Genomic DNA, 24,525 nt, shown 5'->3' on the forward strand with positions numbered 1-24,525 from the left:
TATTTGGTTGGTAGACTAATTTTTCTTGTTGTTAAATCAAATATCTCTATGTATAAGTAAACGATCTCTCTAAAATTAAACACTTATGGAATGCATGTAGCATTCTCTAATCCAATAGAGAAAATATTATCACTACTCCTCTCTTGCACAAATAGATTCACATATAAGTGATACACAACCAACCACTGAAATATCTGATCGATGAGTGCAAGTGAGTTAATAGTATCAATGCAAATAACTGCTTTCCTTCCACTCGAACCATTTCTGATTTGTAATTTTAAAATATTCTGATAACCAGCAACATTTTTAATTTGATTTGGGTATAGCTCATTGATATACAACCACCACTTGTTACTACTCTTCCTGTGAAATCCCTTCTACAAGACACTTATAATATATATCAATTCAATATAGCAAAATCGACATTTACAAGAAATAGTAGAAATAATTAGAATAATCCAAATGCACCACAATTTTGGCCAGACAATAGCAGAGATTCTGACAATATTTTTAGAAAATCAACCATATTTTTCTGGAAAATCAGATTACAGTTGTCAAATTGTGGGATTTTCAGTATCAGAGTAATTGTGGAAAATGCTAAATTTTCTATCTTTTTCTATTTCCACTACCTGTTAGTATTTTGCTTGTGAAATTTGCTTTCAAAAGATTTCTAATTAAATAGAAATTAAAAAAAAAAACAAAAAAAATGCTTCCGAGAAATAGCAGAATAGTTTAAAAACAAATCTCGAAATTCATACACTAGTTACTCCACGTATGAAACAAATTGAAGGAGAATCCTTTATAATAATGATAGCTAGCTTACAAGCTCTCAACAATCACATCCACTACTATATCAATGTCAGTTTATAGGTAATAACATTTACATTCTCGATTATGTGTTGATTCATCCATTCGCCAAAATGGTAATGAATTGTTAATGCCATTATGTCGTGTAGGAAATTGAGGAAACCACACTACACAATGAAAGGATTTCTTCTTCTTCTTCTTCTACATAACACGATTTTATAATTCCGCATCTTTTCCATAAGCAGTGTATGCCTCCCGCATTGATTAAAATCACTAGTAAAACATCAGGCACAACATTATTATTAATTTTTTTACAATTGATAAAATTTATTATTAAATAATGCTATTTAATTTACTTTTATAATTTTTAGGTTTATTGTTGTTTAATAAAATATTTCATTGTGTGGAAATAGATTTGTGCGTACAATGTAAGATTTATTATGGGCTTGATGCAATAAGATATCCACACATTGAAATAGGTTTCTATATATAACATGAGTTCTATAAATACTTAATTCTGCATATGCATTTGTTCTTCAAATAGCCCTCACACATGCACCACCAATTTCACATAGGTACTTTCGTACTCAGTAACTCTTTACAAATACTCATTTACAATTGACTATTGTAACTTTTATGATTTACAATATAAGCTTTAATATGGGTTTCACACAAGAAAAACCTCTCCACAATAAAACAAGTTTCTATATTCAGTAGGACTTATTTAAAGACTTATTTTCTTTAAGTAAACAAATTGTACATGTCTATAACCAAATTGCTTACAAAGACTGGTTTACAATTGACTACTGCGAAATGAAATATGGAGTTTCTTCACAATGCTTTGAAAAAACAAATCACATAGTTCAATGTATTATTATTATTATTTATTATTAGCATCATATGTTGTTGTGAAAAGCTTTTACTCTAGCCATATTCCTCTACATAATGAAAACTCTCATCCTAATCTCAATAGAATGAAAACTTTGTACAATGAAGCACTGATGTGTCCAATTGTTGCTTTTGTATGTGCATTCATAAATAAAGACAACTGGAATAGAATAGTCATGCTTTATGGCCGAGTAGCCTTCAATAGTTATCATCATAGTTACAACAAGTGTAATTATATTAAGATGCAAATGCTCCTTACAACAAATGCAATAGATACAAGTTCACATGTAAAACATTATCTAATAATTATTGATATCATTGGTAAAATGTTTTAGTATTGGAAAAAAATAACAGAAATCCATTTTAATTATTATTCATTGTAGAATATTAGCTAATATATAGAATATGAAAGAAAATACTGGAAAACAAGTGTTCAATTATTATTTTCTGTAAAATATTCGAGAACCCAGTCCATCCAACATCTCATGTCAAAAGTTGTCTCAAAATTGTTTACATAATTAGTAAACATACTAAGAGATAGAAAAAATAGTGATCAAAATTAAAATAAGTTATGATTACAAAGCCATGGTCCAAAAAATAGCTTATGTTGCATAAAGAATTTATGAAAATGTTAATACTTCAATCACAAAGCTAAATGCATTTGTCCCAATGAGAATTGCAATTGCAATCTCACCAACTGTAATCTCCAAAAGTCATCTGCAATAGGTAACAAGGAATTTCATTCAGGAATTAGACTATTCCATCTTACTGCACACATAAGATTTAAATATTAAAATTCTTTGACGACAACAACAAATGTTTCAATGTACTAAAACACTTACAATATGCAAAAGCAGAGTCCGATATTATTCTTCCCAAAGCTATCTCACGCAATCAGGCTTCTTGAAACAAATTCCTTCACTTTAGCTTCAATTGATTCTTCCATCAGAGCAACAATAATGTCATGCTTAACATATTAATTGAATATCTCCTCCAAAATTTATTTTGTTTCTTCTTACAATTACAAAACTGAGGCAAAGTACTCTTTGTTGACACTAACAAAGGTAATTAGCCATATTCTAATTTCGTCGGCACTAAAATCAATTATATCATCAAACTATGTTTGTTGTGGTTGTTTCAGCTTCTACAAATCATCCATCAGCTTTATCTTTCAAAATTAACATAGATTCATATGTAATACAAAGACCATTTAAATCCTAAACAATCACTACCACCTTGAGATACACATCCGCTCTTGTATTTTCTTTGTCTCCACGCTCAAAAATAATGTCCTCCAATGTTCTAATTCTCCAAGACCATCCATCCTTGACTTGCCTCCTCCGATCAACATCAAACAACCCTTCTTTGTATTTTCCTAATTCGAACAATTAATCAATCTTCTGACTAAAAGTTAATAGGTCATTGTCTATGAATTGCCTGTCTCCCTCCAACTCACTTTTGACCAATTTTATGAAAGACCTAGTTCTCTTCTTTAAATGTTGTAGATCAAAAACAACTTGCCATGTTGATTTAATAATCTGTAATCTTCAAATATACTACTAATGATATATGATTTCATTGCACTTAGAAGATTACCAGTTTTCTCAAATATATTAGATGTACTAAGACTGGAAATTTCCAATTGTGGTTTGCGCATCGCCAGTGGAGTCTTTAGTAAGGGACTTGGGCTCAGGGTATCTTCTAGCTCTTTTATTTTTTCCTTCAACTTCATATTTTATGTCTGTCATCGACCAACAAAATTCAAAAGCACTTCACCATGAACTTGATGCAATTTCATCAGCCTTGGCATTCGAACCAAAGACATATCAACATTTAATTATGCCCAATCAATAGCCTTTTCATTGGAAATCTATATTGTTTCAATCTTCAATATATTACCTCCCCTATTATAATTTTCATCTTGCAATGTGACAAAATGGTCATCGAAAGTAATGTCCACTTCCAAAATTTCCTCACTTATTCTCTAATTTTGTTGAAAACAAGTACTAACCCAATCAGGTTGTACAATGGTATCAACTTCCATATCCACCACTTCGTTAATGCTCTCCATTTTAGGCACACTCTTGGATCAAAATGATTCAATCGTTTGTGCTCTTTCTAGAGTTACTCTACAAGGAGGCTCTTCATCATCCCTGCTACCTAGTAGCCTATCGAAAACAACTTTTTCACTTCTAGTAGTTATTTTTTGTCTTTTGCTAGAATATGAAGTCCCACTAGTGCTACGTGTGCAAGTTTGAGATTTCCCCATAGGGTTTGCACCTCTTTTCTTAAATATTTCTCCTATCATAGTGATCTTTTCTTCAACAATATGTTCATCATCTACTATCATGTTTTGATGTTTTGTTGATACACTGGGACTTTCCTCACTCCTCTCTCTACCTCTCGTAAACAAGTTCCCGTACCTCATAGGCTCAATTTGTTCCTTGAAAATTTTTCCTCTATAAAAACCTTTAATTGCTCCATATTCACTTAATTTGAAATTAACATCCAAATACTTTGCAAAAAAGATAGCGTGAGACGTATTCCTCACAGTCACTTTTCCAACATTAAGCGAAAAAGAAATAAATTGTCTTTTCTTTTTTTGTTCAAATATAGATATCCAACAATAATATTTCCTACAGTCTTCAACAAGAAAATAGTTATCTTCAACAAGCATTGGCAAAAGAAATGACCTATCTTCAAAACCATAAATTCGTATAACCGTATTGCTTTCTCTTTCCTCATATTTCCCTTTACCAAATAGGAAATTTTTAGTCTCTGAAGATATTCAAGAAGGATCCTATCTAATTACCATGCAATACGCTTTTGTCACAAACACATCCGAAATTAAACAAAACTTTAAAGAGCCTTTGTGCTTCCACAATATATGATACCGTAACTACATTAATTCGTCGTGAAACTTGAATATAGGATTACAGGGTAAACCGTCAAACACATGCCTTGACATGAGAAGTGTTATCAGATATTCCATCATAAAGAATCCATTTTTCTTCGCTAATCCATGTAATTGAACAACTAATTCATTCGAAATGAATAAGCCCAATGAAACATACAATTATTTTTGTATCTCTCATAAAACACATAGAAAATGCATTTTGGAACATGTGAGGTACCTTCTATCCCTACTACACGGGAAAAGAGCCAGCATAAATCCCTTAACAATTGCCTAAACAAATAAATATCTAAAAGAGAAAGATCAAAAGTAACCTCAGACGTTACATAAATGAATTCCTTCACAATGTCAATTACGTGCACTTCTGGCTCTACGAAACTATCTGCAACAGACAACTCTAAACACTTGTTCAGTTATAGTAACTTGAATAACAATCTAAATGCATTTGGATTTAGAGAAACCTTTATCGCTCCTAGATTAATTTCCCTCTTTTTGAAATCAAAATTAGTTGTTCAAAGATAAACAATTTCTCTAAAATCAATGGCCTCTAGAACACACCCAGCATTCACTAGTCCAATACTCCAATCTTCTTAACTGTTTTCTCTTCCGTTGACATATTCACATTTCTCTCATAAGTTATCAACTATTCAAAGCTATAATCGATCTTAGTAAGTGAGTTAAGCGTATCACTACAAATAACCTCTTTCCCTCACCCACTACACATTTTTCATTTGCAGTAAAAAAAATACTTTTTCAATGAATAACACATTCAACTCTCATTTTACTTTACAATTCTCTGTTTTCTTCACAAACACTAGTTGTTACTATTACTTTTGTCAAAATTGTTACACACAACATTGTGAATAAGTAACAATTAAAGATATAAAAGACAACATATACGAATAGTAATAGGAAAAAAAATCGATTTTCCAAAAGAAACTTGTGAATTTGCATTGCACTTTGCTTCCACTTCAATATCATTGATATATGTGTCATAAGAAATAAAAAATTATAATATACAATAATAGATGTTGTCTATCGAACCGATAAATTCACCCACACAACTAAAAATCACTACAATAAGATTTTTTTTAGTATTTCTTAGTAAAAAATTGACAACTCAAGTGTTTGAATTAGTTTTTGTAATAATGGAAATAGATTCAATATCATCAAAAACACCATCGACAAATTTGTTGATACAACCAAAATTGACTGCAAACCATTTTTTTTTTTAATTTGGCATTTTTTTTAAATCCTACTTACAACTATTAAGGTTTAGGATATTTGGTGCCCCAGAGATTCTTGATGGTGCTGAATCCATTTCCACAGTAAAAAATGATTCAAACACTATCAGGATTATATTTTTTCAAATTATTTTCACTAGATTCTGTCGAGAATTTCACTGTCTGGGCGAAATTGTGGCCTTCATACAGAATGCCATCAATAATAGCTACAAATAGTGAAGTGAACAAGGATATTCACAAATAAATATTATGCCAACATGTATTCAACTAATTTTTACGATGAATTGACTTGATATCTAGCCCCACTACTTCATAAAATTGAACCAAATTTGATTTAAAAATAACACAACATAACTATTTCTCAACAAATTTGACACGTTGTTATGATGCAGTGAAAACCTTATTCCACATAGAAAAATTTAATTTTAAACTCTTTGATTTTTCATGACGCAAAAATAATTTTATTACTAAAAGTTAACAGTTGTAACTTCAAATTATTTTCAATCAAATTTAGAGACTAAAAAAACTATCAATAATAGCCACAAATAGTAAATTTACCTTCTATGGTGAATCGACTTAACATTTTGTTCCCCACTAGTTTGTAAAACCGAACCAACTTTGATTTATGAATGAATTGACACACTCATTTCTTGCAAAATTCGACAAGCTGTCACAAGATAAATTTAATTTAAACTATTTAATTTTTGCAAATGTGAAAATAATTTATTTACCGAAAAAATAAACTTTAATTCACAATATAACAACAACAACTCTAAAAGGCAATTTGTAAACTAGAAATAACAAATATTTTCTTGATTAAATATTTTTTACTATTATGTAATATTAGTTTAAGTCTCCTTTTAATGCATCTCAACAAGTATTGCTTTGTGATAAAACGTATGTGTGGAAAAAAACAGGAAACATTCATACCTTGTGTGTATCAACATACACGACAAATTGAGTGTTTTCTGTTAATAAGATAACGTACATCAGAAGGATTAATAAATTAAAAAATCAATGACTTCGAATAAACTACAAAAGTCAAGGAATGAAAACTAACAATATGACATATACTTTCAACATAACACAAATGCATATACTATTACTAGCTTCAAAACTACTACACACAACACGCTGAATATTTAGCAATCGAATACACCAAACCTAATCACAATCCATTGACATAATATCATCTTTATACGTGTCATAAAAAAATATAAATGTACCCTACAAAACAAGTTCAAACTAATTGTAATCATGATAATCAACTAAGAAACTGCCAAATGCGAACACGAAACTAATAAAGGTGAATTAGTTTAAAAGCTTGAAGTATTGTAGAGAAAACCGAAGCTAAGCACAATATATTGATTTAATAACAGAATTATACGTGTCATAAGAAACATAAATTTACCATACAAAACAAGTTCAAACTAACAACAATCAAGATAATAAGCTAAGAATCTACCAAATGTAAACAGGAAATCGACAAAGGTGAATCGGTTTAAAAGCTTACAATATTGTACAACTTATGTATTTCTGTGCTATTCCTATCATCCACAATGTAACAAAAATTCCATTGGGACACTATTGAAGATGCAAGCTCATCTTCGAAGATAATAATTTATGTAAGGCAATAGAAGCTTGGATAATACTTTGAGCTCTTAAATGCAATTTGTAAAGGGAAAATGCTACACGATCCGTTGTTTTTTCTATCACTACAATTAGTGTATTTCCCTCACTATACTAACTATTTGAAATGTTTGTAGTCTTGTTTCACTATAAATCAATACCTACCACTATTTTGCGTCTAAAACACGCTACAAAGATCAAGTTGCCATCGAGATTTTTCATCTTCCCGATGTTTTTCCTCTAATTAATATAAAATAAGGCTACAGGTAAATACAAGTCATCTTATCATTCAATTCACTATCTCTACACTTGCTCATGCATTCAAAAAACCACATAGGCACCAAAACATCAAATCTAGAAACATGGTTTTCATATACTTTGAACCTAACACAAATTCATATGTACAGAACCGCAGAGAAAATCCATGTGTGCGCAAAAATATCTCACGCACAACCACCTCCGCATAGCTTCATTTGCACAACTACTTCGAGACTCAACAACACCCTTCCATTAGTCATTGACATTTGAAACTGATATTAATAAATGTGGGTCCAAACTATTATGGGCAGGAAGCATTCATTACAAAATAAATGTTGGACAAAGCATTTTTTATCTACAGATGCTATCTCCTAACAACACGGTCAATTGTGTAGAAAAATCTCTCAATCTTTCATTGTATGCACTTCTGCACTCCATAGAATCTATTAATAATAAAATAAGCACTACTCTTGTGCACAATCTACTAATATCAAAACACATTACAAATAAAATATCCCTCTACACTTCCCTCATTCCACATAAATTCTGCACATGCATTTATTCTCTGCATAACCTCCGCACATGAACAACCACCTCTTCACAACTACTTTTGCACTCAATAATGCCCTCATTGATTGACATTTGAAACTAATATTAATTAATGATCATACATTGTGAAATACATCCCTAAATAAGAATTAAAAATGGGATTTGTATATTTATTATTTTAATAAACTTTCACATAACATCCACACACGCACAACCTACTATGCACAACACCATCTGCACAACTACTTACACACTGAATAACTCCCTTCGATCAATCATTGATATTCGAAACTCCACACATGCTACCTTCGAACAACCAACTTCACATAACCATCTTCACATAGTTCCTTTCGCACAACTACTTCCATAGTTGCGAAAAACATTCCTAAATAATAATTAAAAAAGAGACTTGTATATTTATTATTTTAACAAACCTCACACAAAGCCTTCCACACATTTGTTTTACCGCACAACACTTTTCCTTCACATGGATTGAAAACATAGTTTATTTAGCACCCTGTTCTATGAAAACAAATCCTCAATTCTCCCACACATACTCCTTAATAATATCAATTAAAAATTTGTTTAGCCCCCCTCCCCCCCTGCGACCAATGCAAAAAACCTGCAACCACATCAATTCTCGCATCATTGACCAAAACACTAACATAATAGTGCCCCAGAACCACATGTCACACAGATTGAAAACATGATACTAGCTTTCATAGTCCAATGATTAGGATAATTGTTAAAAAAATGATACTAGCTCCCTCTCCACCCTCATTAGTGTCAGGGCACCATCCTCTATGGAAAAGGCCTCAGTTCTCCCACACTTACTCTGTCCTCCACACAGTAAAGTTTCGCACAATGAAACCATACCAATTACCTCATCATTCATCAGTATCACAACACTCACTATGCAAAGGAACCCAGTTCTCTTGCGCATACTTCGTTCTCCACACAAGGAAACATAATAATATCAATTCGACATTTGTTCACCCCCCCAGTGGGCAATGCAAACAACCTGCAACCACATCAATTTTCACATCATTGAAGGGAACACTAACATAACAGTGTCCTGTAGCAACATCAATTCTCACATCATTAAGAAAAGCACTAACATAACAGTGGCAGTGTCGAGAGCTCTCACCAACGCAATGACTACTCACAAAATTATTTTAATTTTAAAATGAATTGTTAGGCATTAGAAAAAATGAAAATAAAACAGCCTCCACCATGGGAATTATGCGCCATCAAACTTCCGTAGCCAATCCGAAATTATAAATAATATTTATTGAAATTTTGAAAATTATTTTTGAATTTATGCAAAAATATAAATATTAATACTATAGACATAATTTTTACATTAAAAAACAAAATCATTTTATTTATCACTTAACAAACATATCTAAATACTTTCATTAATACATTCAACTTGATGAAATCATATATATTTTTTAGGTTTTTCTTTTACAAATATATTTTAATTACATTTATTTATTTTATTTATTTCTTGTAATTATATTTAATTCTATATCTTTTATTATATTATTATATTTCTCTTTTTAAAATAATTTCAAATTAAAAATAAATATACATTTAATTTAAAAAATTATACAGAAAATTAATATAGTTTTTTATTTTATTTATATATTAATTTTAGAAAGTAAAATTAATATTATAAAAATAATATATTTTTCCATATAATAAAATTATAACATCAAAAAAAATAAATCAAATAACCATTTAAATCCTCTCCACCACACCCAAGCTTTCTATTGTGGGTCCATAATTACACCTCTTCATAATTACATGATCAGACAAATAGTTACATCTCAGCCGCGTTTGTACCATCACAACACCCAAGCTTTATGCTTTGCGTCCATAATTACACCTCTTCTCCATAATTACACTAGTTGATGGATAGTTACAAATCATCCTCCTTTGTACCATCTTCACCATGGTCTCTAATCTCTGATGTTTATTTTCTTATTCACATATCTTGTTCTTATGATGAATCACATTAAGTAGTTTAAAATGGGTAGACCCAAAAAGTTTGAATGTTATTTAGTGGAAGTATTCTCATGAGTAATACACATCATGTGTCGTGTAGTGGGGGCGATCTGTTGTCTTGGGTTAGAAGCTTAGGCTATGACATGTTTTTCTTTAATATAATTATCTATCTTGATTCCTAAAATTCAATTTACATATCATGTCGAGCTAGTGTAGGTTGTGTGGTGGGGATGGTCTATTTTCTTCCTCCTCATTCAGGTTAGAAGCTTAGGCTATTATCTATCTTGATTCCTGAGATTCAATTTACACATCATGTTGAGCTAGTGTAGGTCGTGTGGTGGGGATGGTCTATTGTCTTCCTCCTCATTGGGGTTACAAGCTCAGACTATGACATATTTATCTGTAATGTCATTATCTATCTTATTTCCTCAAAATAACATGCATATATTATTTGTGAGTTATCTATCTTGATTCCTTAGATTTCTCAAAATATAATATGAATGTTATTCATGTACATAGCTCATACTAAATCAATACAACAAACCACATTTTAAAAAAACAAAAATAAAAACATGTTATTTGGATACTTAGCTAATACCAAATCAGCATAGTGAACCATATAAAATAAAAATAACTATATAATCATGACTATATTCATTAACGAGCAAAGGAATTATTACACCACCTCAATAAAGTAAAATAACTATGCTCGTTGCCGAGACTTTGAGGCTACAACTAATTGCACATTGTTTCATCCTTCCAATAATCAACGAAGGATTTGACTTTATATTCTTTATTAACAAATACATATTTTTAATTATTAAATCAATTGAATTAAACCTGATACATGAGTCTATTAAATCACATGCATTTTATATTAAAATTTCATAGTACAAACAGACTCCTCTTCTATATCTTAGAATTTGACAATTTAAAGCAATTGAATCTCATGAGTAATCCGCTGTCCCTCTTCTCTACCTCAGAATTTCACAATTTATAGGCAGTCTGATCTCAGGAGGAATCACCTGTAAATTTTGACAGCCCCTGAGATTCAGATACTTGAGATCTTTGAGTTTTGCAATTTTAGATGGCAAGGATTCCAAATGAGGACATCCGCTGGATCTAGAAATTTGAGATTTTTGAGATCTCTCATTTTGCATGGCAATTATTTTAATCTTTTACATTCACTGAGATGTAAAAACTGAAGATTTCAAAGATTGACAATGCCTGAATGCACATATTCAATTTGAGTATAGTTCAGACCAAGAAATTCAAGTTGTTTCAATTGCCCCAATGATTTTGGCAATAATTGTAGCACAGTGTAACTTAAACATAACACCCTTAGAGAGATGAGGTTAAGCAAAAATTCTTCCGGAATCTCTTTTAATTCATTGTGGGTTAGAACTAGGCTAACCAATTTTGGACATCTCAATTCCTTGTCTAGTAGAGATGTAATATTGCAACCAAAAAGGAAGAGCCTCCTGTAATTATCGTGAGTCTCGATGTCAGGGAAAAGGGCGTTGATGTTGGGGCAATGTTGACCTTCCATGGATACAAAATTCTCCTCTCTCTCTCTCCGACATAAATTGCCATGTCGCATGCAACATCGTGAACTCCAAATGTAAAGCCCCAATAACTGGATCAACCAACTACTCACAACTGGAATAAGGAACGATCTGAAAGTAACTTTACGTAGCTGTAATAAGTATCCATTAAGGTTTCCACATCTTCTCTCTTTGTTATACCTTCTGCAATCCACATGTGTGATATAATGTGCACCGAAGTGTAGCAAATCCAACCTCCCAAACCAGAAAATGGGCGATTTGCAAGAATTTAATAGCCTCCCAAACTAGAAAATGGGCGATTTACAAGAATTTAACATCTCAAAGTAGAAAATCGGGTGATTTGCAATAATTTAACCTCCAAAACCCAGGCGAATCGGGCCAAATGAGTTTTGCATGGTTTAGCCGCCCTTTTTTTGGGGGGCTAAAATGAAAAAAATAACTATATTTTAAACAAAAGTTGAGCTAACTATATCAAATGGGTGTTTTATAAAAATTTCGCCCCTCTAAAATGAAAAACTCCTTAAATTTCACCCTTGGGCTAAAATTTATTAGTATTATTTAGTATTTTTTGAGAAATTTACTAGTATTTCATTACTCAGTGCTTTCTATGTTTACATTTAGTTTAGTATTTTATGGCTATTTTAGACTTCAACATAATTTCAATGTCATTGTCATATGATGAATTTACTTTTATTGTTTTTGAAAATTTGATGTGCATTGCATAATTTAAATTGTCAAATGATGAATTTATTAATTTAATTTAGATGTACCTTTCATCATGCCATATGATGAATTTAGAAGGAACATTGCATAATGTCAAATGATGGATTCAATTTAGTAACTTACTTTTAGATTTGCAATGCAGAAATGTCAAATGATAATAGTATAATATGTAATGATGATCATATTTAGTCTTTATATGTATATTTCATAATTATTAAGATTTTCTATTTGGTTATTCACATATTTTTGGGATTTTATTTCTTTATTTTTATATATTATTATTTTTATGACTATGACGTCCCCCCATTTCCCCAAAAATCCCTAGAACTTGGGGTTGCTTAGATACTCCCCCCTTGTGCGTATCCTCACTTCCACATTTCCTCTTCCCAGAAACTCGATGGAAACATTGCAAATATATGTCAAAAGTAATTATAATTGTTTGCTTTTAGATTTAATTTAAAAAATGTTATAAAATAAAATATGTATAAATTATTTTGATTGTGAATGAGTTACAATTTTTGGATAAGTCATAGTATTGACCCATGGTATTATAGCAAAGCATGTTTACAACTTATTAATATATGCGGTAAAGTGGTCATCAACATACGTTAAATAATACATTAAATAGTTCCTATATGTTAGTTTTGTTGGTCTGACCCAATGGGGATTTGAACATTAAATATTGTGGTTTACATTACTTTATACATTGCAATGGCCAATTAAACTATCCCCCATAGGCATTAAATACTCCATAGTAATAATTTTGTTTTTGAAGTTTAACTATGCAAATTTAAATTTTTATCCTTATATAAGTTTATTATTAATCTTCTTATATATTAATTGTGGATATTAATACTTTTATAATAATTTTCAATAAAATCTAATAATAATGTTGACATCATCGCTACATCGATATTATAATTTATTTATTTATTAATTCCATGGTAACTTTCTATTAATTATAAAAAGTTTCATACGTAGATGCACATACTGCATTCCCAAGTTGCACCACTCAAAAAGTTGGTGCCCATAAAATCAAAGCCAAAAAACTAAAAAAAAAAAATTCGGGCTAATAAAAAAGTCTTAGTCACCCTTTTCTCCCTTCTTTTCTACATTTTGTCATCCTCCTTGAACATGAGTGGTTGTTACAATAAGTAGTTGGTTCTCTTCTGTCTGCATCGGGTGTTCCTTATCTGATTCTGAACTCCCAGATGTATAAGGACGCTTGAATCCTGTTATCTCCTTCTCCTTCAGCATTTCTTGGCCCGAGTAACCTTTTGCTCTTGGGTTTTGTGAAGCTGACCCTCCTATTCCTTGCTGACTCAATTATTTGTTCACTAAAGATGTATGTGGATTTGAGATTTCCTCAGTGACAGTGGGTACCAAGTCCTCCTCTTCCTCTTCTGAGTCGGATTGTGGTGTTGGGAAATGCTAGCCCTTTGGCTTTTTGATCGGTTTATTTTTCCTCTTAGGGTCTTTCTTTGCCAAAGGACATGTGGTTTGTAGATGTCCAATTTAAATACATAGACGACATCTAAATGGAGTGTTCTCATAATCTAAGAACTAGGCCTAGCTCTGGTTGTCGTGTGTCAAAAAGATACGATCAGGTAGTCCTTTACTAAGGTCTACCTCTAGACATATCCCAGAAAAATTATAAATTGATTCTTCAGTTATTTGTGTATCCATCTTGATATATCTCCCCAACATGTTGTTGATTCCTTCCAGTAATTTTGGGTTCCAGAAATAAAGGGGTAAGTTATCAATCTTGCCCATACCAATATTTTGGAGACTGTCATTGTATCAGCATCAAAATTTGGGAACCATGGGGTGATAAATAATCTTGTGTTTCCCTAGAACCAAGGACCCTCATGTAAAATCTGATCTTTGATCTCTAATGATCCAAATTTTACCATGAAGAAATCCTTTGAGCATAAGTGAATCTCACAGATTACTGTCCAGTTCGTAAAGATCCACTGGAAATGATCCACGGGTTTTGGAAAAAAACCTTTGAACCTAAAAATGATTGCTTGGTATTGATATGTTGTACAAATATTATTGATCTCTGCTAGATCTACTGTCATTTCCATAATATCATTCATTTGCTCTATAATATAGGGCCTAGGAATATGGAATTCTCTTTGTCCTATCTAATTAGTTAAGAATATTAATTTATTAACAACCAACCTAGATCCATCTTAACTTCAGATCTACCAAGCACTAGGAGAGATCAAATATATTTTCAATCAAAAAGAGGTTTGTACCTCACAGAGATTTGATCCCTCTTGGTGTTTGGTAGATTTAGAGTTCAGATGGATCTAGGTTGGTATAGACTCTTTTAGCCCTATGTAATGGTTTAGATGAGATAATGCAATATACTTACAAGTTGTAACAATTTTTTAGCTTATCTCTCCCTATCAAGAAAGTATTGATAACTCTTGAGATTATTCTAGACATGCATGAGTCTTTGGATAGTTCATGCTAGAGGTTTTCCAAATGCCCACACCAAGTTTTATGTTTGACTCAACCTTATACATTTCACATGTAACTGAAACAGACTTAATGATACTTAATTTCTTGAGGCCTCATTGAACTTTAGCATAAGAGAATCTAGCAATTAAACTAACCATCGAGGCTGCCAAACTTATCCTAGAATGTAACAATTTTTTTGTTTATCTCACCCTTTAAAGAAAGCATTGATAACTCTCAAGATTATTCTAGACATGCATGAGTTTTGGATAGCTCATACTAAAGATGTTCCAAATGTACACAATTTTTTTTATGTTTAACTCAACTTTGTACATTTCACATGTAACGCCAAAAAACTTAATGAGATTCAATTTCTTAAAGCCTTATTGAACTTTAGCTTAAGAGAATCTAACAATTAAACTAACCATTGAGGCTACCAAAATTTCCCTAGAATAACTACAACCCAAAGCTCACAACTTTATAGAATCACTAAAGTGATAAAGATATCAAAGATATAAATAAAATGAATAGGAAAAAAATCCCACTTGTGACAACAAATGAACTTTGTATTCAATAAATAAAAACATATCTTCTTATATTTATTAAAGGGGAGAAGGAATGATGGTATGTACTTCTTTGTTTTAATTTATTATTAATATTAGTAAAATATATCTAAATCATAATATAATTAACATAAATATTAATTACACTAATATCTTTTCTTTTTTTAATGATCATTTTGAAAAAAAACATTAAATTTACTTTTGTAAATTCAATCTCATCATTTTCTATATATTTAATGAAATTATTTTTTTATTTAAATTATCTTTAAAAAAAACAATCTCAAAAACAAAATAAATCACACAAATAATTAATAAAATCATTTTATAAACCAATATGTTCAATTCTCTCATATTTTACTTATAACACCCTCTCACGGCTATAGGCTTTAAGTTTTTAACTTGATTCATGAGGATTTGACAATTACAATTATTCTAAGATTATTACTTTAATATATAATAAATTATGTATGATTAATAATATTTAAAATTAAGATAAAAATAATATCCATAAAATAAAATAAAATAATATAATATTAAGAAATTATTAAAATACTCATTTAATTTATTTTATTGGCATCAAACACAATGTTAATTTGAATATTTATTTTACATAATAAAATTTTATTAATAAAAATTATGATCATAGCCTCCTTAAATTAAAATTTCATTAATGTAGAATTTAATAAAATTTTATTAATAAAAATTATGATCATAGCCTCCTTAAATTAAAATTTCATTAATGTAGAATTTGACAAATTGAGAGCATTATCCTTTCAAGGGGAATCACCTCCGACGAATCCTAAGATCCAGATATTTGAAATCATTGATTTCAACGATTCCACGTGGCAATGCTTTTTAAATGACGGCATCTCCCAAGATTCAGAAAATTGAGAATTTTTAGAGCTCTCATTTCACATGGCAATGCAATGATGGTAAAAATCGAAGGTTTTAAAGATTGCGAATGCCTCAATGCACATCTACAATTTCAGTGTAATTCACACACAGAAATTCATTCAAGTTGCTTTATTTGCCACAATGATTGTAGCCCGTGCAACCTAGATCTAACACCCTAAGAGACAGGAGGTTAAGGAAAAATGCTGCCGGAATCACTTCCAAGTCAAAATCGTGTCCTAGAAAAAGTGGTCAGTAAAAGTGGTTGGAAGTGGTCAGTAATAGTGGTTGGAATTGGTCACTAAAAGTGGTTGGAAGTCAGTAATATCAATATTTAATTTTTAAAATTTTAATAATTTTGTTACCTGACATTTTTTCAAATGTGTAACCCAATATTTTTTTATAAATATTAATAATATTTAATTAAATTGAAATATTATATATTTATATGTATAGTTTATTAAGTCACGGGAGTATAATATTTATTTAAATTAAAATATTATATATTTATACATAGTTTATTATGTTAAGTGAGTTACCAGATAATTAGTATATTTAATTTGGTTTGAGTAGTTATCATTGAGGATCTCGGACTTGTTTAATTTGGTTTGAGTACTTATTATTGAGGATCTCACACTTTTGTTATTCATAATGTAGAAACCAATTTTTCGGATTAATCACATCAGTCGGATTGGGTCGAGGTTTCAAACCAACTAATGTGGTTGGTTTGAGTAGTTATCATTGAGGATCTCGAACTTGTTTAATTTGGTTTGAGTACTTATTATTCAGGATCTCACACTTTTGTTATTCATAATGTAGAAACCAATTTTTCGGATTAATCACATCAGTCGGATTGGGTCGAGGTTTCAAACCAACTAATGTGGTTCATCCTCAGGACAAGGTGAGAAATCAATTGATCTCAAAGAATAAATAGTAGAGATGCATCTTTGTTCAAATAACAAGGATGTGTCATTGTTTAGGGTTAGCCATTTAAAATTAGCCGTTGGTGAAATCAATATTGAAGAAAGAAAAAAATATTTAAGAATACGTGATAAAAAGAGGTTTGTTAAATTATTTAATATTTAGTTAGAAATCATCTATTATGTAATAATAGGGTTAGCATTTAAGATTAGCCGTTGGTAAAATCATTACTGAAGAAAGAAAAAATTATTTAAGAATAAGTGATAAAAAGAAGTTTGTTAAATTATTTAATATCTAGTTAGAAACCATCTATTATGTAATAATTAAATATTTTATATCGATATTATAAATTATTTATCAATTTATATAATAATATTATGTAAGGATAATTAATTTATATAATACTATTTATTAGGGTTGACCTATTTAATATACGTTTGCTTGAAAACTAGATTAATTATCAATTTATATAATAATATTAAAAAAATAAAATAAATAACTTTTTAATACACTATGATTATTCCCAAAGACTCATTTCTACATTTGAGGATCTTTTAAGTTTTCAAAATCGTGCTCCCCATATCATCCCTTTGCATGATTAGATTTTTACACATAAAGTTTCCAACTAGCAACCTTTACACCATCCAATGCCTTAACAAAACACCTTGTCACCAATAGAAATACTAATATTTGTTTTTTAAATTTTAATTTTAAAAACTTAAAAATGTAATTTAAAATATAATTAAATTAAAATATTTTAAAGATAAAAAAAATTTACATTCTAAAACATATTGGGAATCGGTGAATTTTTTTTATTTTTATTTTTAAATCATAAAATAATTAATAATATAAATGTGTTAATGTGGAGTTCATTAAGTTAATCATATTTCTACAAACTGATTAATGAAATTTTTACATTTTTATACATATATTTTAAGCTAAATTAACATATATCTATTGATAAAAATTTCAATTATTATACTAAATATTTTCCATTTTTCACCTATTTATTAACATTTATATTCTATTCTAATAAAATCATAGTGGAAAATAATAATACTCTTCATTAGAGTTGTTTTTAGTGAGGTTTTTTGGATGTTTTTTAGGTGGGTTTTTTGGATCTAATTTCTCTAAAATTCTAGAGGAATTTATTGAAATCACAAGCTTGATAGGTAACCCCTGCCCAATCAAAGTGCACTAGGCATTTTTCAGGGTGCTGAATGCATATATATAGTCAAAAAAACCAGTTTAAATAACACAAATCAAGATTTCACCACAAAGTTTTCCACAGGATTCGGGCACCAAAAAGTCCAACATATAATACTAAAGAAAAATCCTGTATTCATATATATATATATATATATATATATATATATATATATATATATATATATATATATATATATATATATATATATATATATATATATCTATATATATATATATATCTATATCTATATCTATATCTATATCTATATCTATATATATATATATATATATAGGTATAGCTATAAACTTAAAAATTATTATAAATAGATAAATATTAGGATTTAAGATTAAAAAAGATTTTTTTTGAAACTCTAGTCGTTATTGGTATTTTACATGGATGTATATCCAAAAACATTTGGAGGAAGATTGAAGAAATCCAAAAGTAGTTTATACCCTAGAACCTTAAGATTAAAGGAAATACTCCCTACCATGTCCACCTACAAGCCTTACCCCATTGAAAGGACAATTTACCAGGAATCTTATGTATAAGAAGAAATTATACAACATGAATGCGAAGAGGTTCCTAAAATTGCTTCTAGCTCTACCCAAAACCCCCACCTTCTACTCAAATTGGGGAGGCATAAGGATGCATAAGGATGCCTAATCATGGTTGGGTCATTAGGAAATAAAGGAAGAGATCATCTTGTAGAACCCATACAATATTAAAAATATTGTTACTTCCAAATTTAAGGAGAAATTATGGGACAACGAAGAGCTCGAAGGAAAAAGAAAACTAAGATGTTATACGGAGGTGATTAACCCCAATCTAATAAACCAAAATTGTCTTTCTATATTGACTAGTGTTAAGAAGAAAATGAACATTGCCAAGATAATAACAAATTCTCATCAACTTCAGAGTGAAACTGAACATCCTCCAATTCCCAAAATCCCATGGGATGAATGCGTTTCACCTATGGGATCCTAAGGGGGTTGAAGATGAAAAACATTTTTTCTTCAATTTTCCATTTCATAATCACACTCAATCTAATCTTCAAAATATTTGTCACACTACTAATCCTCTTGATCTTTCAAATAAATAAAACTATATTTATTTTGGAATTCCTCTCACGCTTCTTTTTTATTATAAAAATAAAATGTTAAAGAATACCTTCTTAAGGTTGGGTAAACAATATAGGTATTAGTGGATGTTCATCTTCATCATTAGGGTCATGATCATCATATATTACTCAATATTATTTATTTATTTATTTTCTTTCTTTCCTTCTACATTTAGAGAAATTAGGAGATTTGTGATTCATGTAACTAGGCAACAAGCACAAAAAGACACACCCTCAAAAAGAAATGGATGTCAGGATCATGATGTAGTTCTTTGTTAAGGGAATTTATATTTATAACTATATGTGACCATAAAAAATGCATCATAATTAGCTAACTAGTTTTAATTATTTCCTTAAATATATCCAATAATATCTCCCTAACTATCTCCTATGATCTATCCATTATTTCATCCATGATTTTTTCAACAATATTCATCTCTATATTTGCTAGATTTTCTCCACCTCAAGGCAGAACTCTATCAATCAATTTGTTGTTGATCACTATTAGTTTAGCATTGACGAATGCAAGTTATAATATTTAACTTTGAAAAAGGAATATTTATTTTTCAATATTATTGAAGAAATTATTTTTCAAGCAATTGGTTGGACCATAAATTGAAGGTCTTATTGTAACCTTTTTTACAATAAAATGCCATGTGGATAACTGCCTCATATTTTTTTGCCATAATTTTTAAATGTAGTTGCAATATTTATGCCATGATTTTTAGATATTTGTGGAATAAATTTTCATTATTAAGCTTCATAGGAAAACCATCTCAAATTAAATTCTTCGAAAATAGCTCATACTCACATAAATGACATATTTACCATCAAGTATTTGTATAAAAGATAGATAGTACCAAGATGTAAATAAATATACTTACCAAGAGTACATTCCCACCCTTATTTATGTGCCTTTCAACACTTTAACAAGTAGGAGACTTAGTTGTGGTTACTACCTACCAAAAAAGTATGCAAGTTCTTTCCCCTTCACAGACAATTAATTTTTCCACTTCATATATTAATTTGCAAATTTTCTAAAAGCATAATTTCCACTTGAGTAGCAGGGACTACCCTACCCTCGACCACTTTTACATAGACATTCTAGAATATGCATACATTATTAGAATATTCATAATATCATCCATTAAAAATTACAAATAGGTACTATATTTTTATGTTTCCTGTTTAACTAGCATTCTTCATTAAATTAGTCCTTTCTCATTATTTGCCTTTCTTGCCCTTTTCTTCATCTTTAATAGTTATTTGGTCTTCTTCCTTCTTGATCTTCTCTACTATCATCTTGTAGCTACATAAATATTAGTTGAAGTACATATGAAAGAATCACCATCTACTAGAATAAATGGGTTGTCAGTCATTATATCCAATAGTTCTCTAGAAAACTTATTCTCATACATGCTTCATCAACCATTCTTCCATCAAAATTTGCATACATATCCCTCTTACTCTATATCACCACTCTCATTTTCATCGTCCTCAATCTCTTGGGCTCCTGACTCAATTGTAACCTTGATGTTGATGCTCCTACATCATACTCCCTAGGAAAAAAAATCTTCATAGACGTAATCCATGGGTCCTCTATGTCTTGCAAAATTTTTCCTCATAGTTATCTCTTCGTTTTCATATCCTCAATCATCATTTTATTCCTACACAAGACCCTTTTTCTTTACTTGAAATCTACTTGATTGCCTCCTCACTAAGATCGATGACTCTATTAGGTGTAGACTACATCAAATCGATGGTTCTACCCACATATAGTTTCTCTCTTACTGATCTGAGATCCTCTTTTAGTTTATGCTTACCACAATAACACATGATGAAAAATCTTTTACATTAGTGGTTTTTTACCTTGAACATTATCGACTCGGGTACACACAAGTTCAAAAGTTTTTAATCTCTAACCAATATCATTATAAAATGACATTATCTAAGAACTGTTTCTTAGGGATGTATTCCTTCAAGGATTTATTGTATATACCTCTCAACCCACACACAAAATACTTTTATTTATAGCTCACTTCATTTTCTTCTTCACTGTTAACCATGCTTCTATTTCTTTTTTTTCCATTTTTTGTCACTTCATCCTTTTGTTTTCCTACATCATTATCCACTTTTCTTTCCTATTTTTTCATATGTGATTTGTAAATTTTTGTGGACATTCCACTTGATAATTCATCACAACAAATCTCAGAAATTATACTTAAAAATATGAAATCTACATCACAAGGGTTTATTTCTCCTTACATTTTTAGATATGTAAATTACTAATTATTGTGTATACATGCTAATTATAATTACGAAAAAAAATAGAGAACAATGAAATAAAAACTCATAAACTGCGATTAACACAAAATATATCTTGGGAAACCCTTTTGGGAGAAAACCAAGTTGGAAGGTGTGGTCGCTTTTCTCTCTTTATTTGAATAGAAAATGGTTGCAAGTACAAAGAAGGCATGTGGCCCATGGGCTACCACAACACAAAAATAATATATGTGTGCTCTCTCCCTATCCCTCTTAGTAATTCTATTTGTCTATGCAACAAAATGCACTCGAAAAGAATGGAACCCCTTTTCCTCCTAGTGGCCCATTTATAACATAACCTAATAGCCAAGTAGTAGTTAGGTTTGACTCCTTTAAATCTAAACCAGAGTTACAATATGGACTATTCTAGAGTCTTATTCATCATTATCACATGCCTAGCATATTTTCCATGAATAAATGGGGATGACGTGGATTCCCCTCTAATTATGTTGGTGAAAACAAGCAGGTCAACTTCCGAGTGGCATAAATTTTCCATATGGACTCCAACCAAGATGATTCTTGCATTGTTGGAAATGTATTTGTGTGTAGAATACGAGAAAAGAGTGTAGAAGAAAAGTGTCAAAGTTTTACCCCCTAAAAAACACTCTTTGATGCCTCAAAATGCTCCGAGAAGATTTTAGGCCCTAATTTCCCAAATTGGGTCTTGCAGATAAAAATGGTCCTATCAGATGATTCCTCCACTTTTTCCACGCTAAGATAATTGATGTGGATGAAAAACAATATAATTATCAAATATGAATCACTCCCCATTTTTTGAGACTTTTAATCCTAAAATGCTTCTAGTGAATGAGGTGAGGAAATTTATCCTCCACCATCTCTCGGGTGTGCCATTTAGCTTTGGCTAGAAGTTCTCCTTTGAACCCAATCTGTTAAAGTTCGTTTTGTCCCTATCTTGTAGTTCTAAGCCTTTTTTGCAAAACTATATCTTCTATCATCTATAACTTACTTGGGGCATGCAAGTACTGTAGTGGCTAGTGATATATATGGATTATTGTATCCTTACCCATTAGATAACGCTTCCACTTCTTCACAGAGTACACCATTTCATAAACTTCCTTATCAAAAGTAGGGTAGTTAACAACTGCCCCATGAAATAATTTAGAATGGTAGCATACAAGCCTTCCCCCCCACATCAAGATCGCTCCCATAACATACTCGTCAGGATCTATCTCCACTTGAAAGGGCATATCCAAGTTTGGTAGTGCAAGAACTAGTGCTTGACTAATCTTCTTCTTTAACTCATCAAATTCCCTTTGTTTACCCTTTCCCCACTATAAAGTCTTGCCACTTATTAGTATGGCATGGAGTGATGTTGTTACCACTAAAAATTAGGCTATGAATTTCCTCAAGTATTATGTCACCCCAACAAAACTCCTAAGCTGAGAAACATTAGTAGGCATGAACCATTTCATGATGGCCTCCATCTTGGCGGGATCTATTTTTGTCTCTCTTCCACCCATCACATACCCTATATACACTAGACATTACTGTGAAAACTCACACTTCTTGATATTTTCTAGAAATTAGTGCTTATTTTATGTCTCCAACACCTACGTCAAAGGTGAGATGTACTCCTCCTAGGTAGCACTATATACCAGTATATAATCCAAATATAAAATAACAAATGAATATATAAAATTGTGCATCATATCATTCATTACCCTCATAAACATAGTTGGTACATTGCATAGGCCAAATGGCTTGACTACAAACTCATACAAACCTTGCCTGGTTTTGAAGGTGTTATTCCAAGTATCTTATTCTCTGACTCAAAATTATTGATATCTAGACTTTAAGTCCACCTTGGTGATGTATTTCACTTACTACAACTAATTCAACAAATCATCAATCTTGGGTAGGGGGTACCTATTCTTGAGTGTGATTTTCTTCAATGCAATGTAATTAATACACATCCACCAAGTCCTATGCTTTTTGGAACTGATGATGGTTGACCCACGTGGTGGTGTACTTAGTCGAATGACACCCAATTCTAGTAGCTTTTTCAATTATTTCTTCACCTCAATTGCTTCTATAACAAACTAATTGTACAACCCAATGTTTAGCAAGGGAGTCTTTGAAATATTTGGATCTTATGCTCTACTTCCCTCTTGGGTGGTAGCCCTCTAGGCTCCTAGAACACATCCCTATAAGACTATAGAAACTCTACCAATTGTTTTTTATGTTTCTTGGTACCCCTCTAATGATGCCTTTGCACTTGTTAACACTTCTAGAAGATGATTCTCTCTTAAAAACAATAAAATAAACTTATTGCCAGAAATGATCATTTTCTTAACTTGGTAGGCATTTGCTGGTGAAAATTTTAACTTTCCTTCGTGCACATTTATGGTGAATGATTTTCCATCATTGGTGAGTTGCTATTTTTGGGTGGGCACATGAATATTGCATATTACATGTACATGTAGGGAC

Source organism: Pinus tabuliformis, chromosome 9, assembly GCF_031772625.1.
Source record: "Pinus tabuliformis cultivar Carrire ecotype Pingquan chromosome 9, CPIR1, whole genome shotgun sequence".
Lineage (NCBI taxonomy): Eukaryota > Viridiplantae > Streptophyta > Pinopsida > Pinales > Pinaceae > Pinus > Pinus tabuliformis.